Source organism: Callorhinus ursinus, unplaced genomic scaffold (assembly GCF_003265705.2).
Source record: "Callorhinus ursinus isolate GAN/ISIS: 27379988/994484 unplaced genomic scaffold, GSC_fseal_2.0 scaffold81, whole genome shotgun sequence".
Taxonomy (NCBI): Eukaryota; Metazoa; Chordata; class Mammalia; order Carnivora; family Otariidae; genus Callorhinus; species Callorhinus ursinus.
In genome coordinates, this window is record NW_027397143.1 from 311,979 (window position 1) to 314,121 (window position 2,143).

Sequence of the window (2,143 nt, forward strand, 5' to 3'; positions counted from 1 at the left end):
AGGGGTACGTGCACCCCAATGTTTATAGCAGCAATGTCCACAATAGCCAACCTGTGGAAAGAGCCAAGATGTCCATCGACAGATGAATGGATAAAGAAGAAGTGGTATATATACACAATTGAATATTATGCAGCCATCCAAAGGAATGAGATTTTGCCATTTGCAATGACGTGGATGGAACTGGAAGGTGTTATTCTGAGTGAAATAAGTCAATCAGAGAAGACATGTATCATACGACCCCCCTGTATGAGGAATTCTTAATCTCAGGAAACAAACTGAGTGTTGCTGATTGGTGGTGGGTGGGCGGGATGGGGTGGCTGGGTGACAGACATTGGGGAGGGTATGTGCTATGGTGAGCACTGTGAATTGTGCAAGACTGTTGAGTCACAGATCTGTACTTCTGAAACAAATAATGCAAGATATGTTAGGAAAAAAGAAAAAGAAGAAGATAGCAGGAGGGGAAGAATGAAGGGGTGTAAGTCGGATGGGGAGATGAACCATGAGAGACAATGGACTCTAAAAAACAAACTGAGGGTTCTAGAGGGGAGGGAGGTGGGGGGATGGGTTAGCCTGGTGATTGGTATTAAGGAGGGCACGTTCTGCGTGGAGCACTGGGTGTTATGCACAAACAACAAATCATGGAACACTACATGAAGAACTAATGATGTAATGTATGGTGATTAACATAACAATAAAAAATTTTAAAAAAAGAAAGAGTAGAGAATCATGGGAAAAAAGCCATGAATTCTATTTGCAGTATCTCCTTAGCACTGGAGATCTGCCATTCTCATTGATTGGTAAACTTGGTCCTCGCTGGCTATTAGTGCTGATCTTCTGGGCGAGGGGCCTGTTGCCATGGTTCCTAAATGTCTTTGCTGGAGGCGGAATTGCCCCGCCCTTGCTGGGTCCTGGCTATGTAATCTGCTCTGGTTGCTTTTGGGAGCTTTGGTTCCCTGCAAGCGTTCCGTACAGTTTTGAGGACAAGAGTGAAGTGGGGACCTCCCAATCTCCACCCAGAGGAGCTGAGAACTTGGGGTCCCGCTCCTCAGTGCACCCCCAGAGAAAAGCAGTCAATCACTCCCATCTCCCTGGACTGCGGCCGCACTCCGTGCTCACCCAGCCTGTGACCGGGAATTTCCATCTCTGGCACCTGACCCCATGTGGAGTCTCCAAACCCAGCAGATCCCTGTGGTGCACTCACGTGCCGCTCCTCCCAGGGGAGGAAGGGGAGTCTCCCTGGATCTGCCGCTTGTTGGGTGCCTGCTGGAGGAGCAGTGTCCCAACTGTGCCTTGGATCACGGTTTATGGCAACCCCAAGCTGAGAGCCCGCGCCTCGGCTCCGTCTCTGCAGCCGGCTTCCCCGCTCTGATACCTGGGACCTCTGCCACACTCAGGCACCCCTGGTCTTTCTGTGACCCTGAGGGTCCTGAGACCACACTTTCCCAGAGAGGGTTCCACCCCCACTTAGCCATTGGAGCAACATCCCTCAGCAGAGTCGACTTCTGAAATTTCCAATTTTGTGCTCCACTGCTCTATCACTTGCTGGTAGTGGCTGATGGAGGCCCCCTCCCCTGCCACCTATCTTCTCGAATATTGCCTCGGATTCACTTCTCTGCATGTCCTACCTTCCAGAAAGTGGTCACTTTTCTGTTCCTGTTGTTCTTTTCTTTGATCTCCTGTTGAGTTCGTAGGTGTTCAGAATGTTTTGATCCATAGCCAGCTGAATTCTTGAGACCAGAGGAAATTTAGGTCTCCTAATCCTCTGCCACCTTGCTCCTCCCCCAAGATTGATAAGTTCTTTATAGATTTGGGGTAGTAGACCTTTATCTGATATGTCATTTGCAAATATCTTCTCCCATTCTGTCAGTTTTTTGGTTTTGTTCACTATTTCCTTTGCTATGCAAAACTTTTTATCTTGATGAAAACCCAATAGTTCATTTGTGGCCTTGCTTCCCTTGTCTTTGCCGATGTTTCTAGGAAGAAGTTGCTGCAGCTGAGGTCGAAGAGTGTGCTACCTGTGGTCTCCTCAAGGTTTTTGCTGAATTCCTGTCTCACATTAAGGTCTTTCATCCATTTTGATTCTAGTTTTGTGTATGGTGTAAGGAATTGGTCCAGTTTCATTCTTCTGCATTAGGCTGTCCAA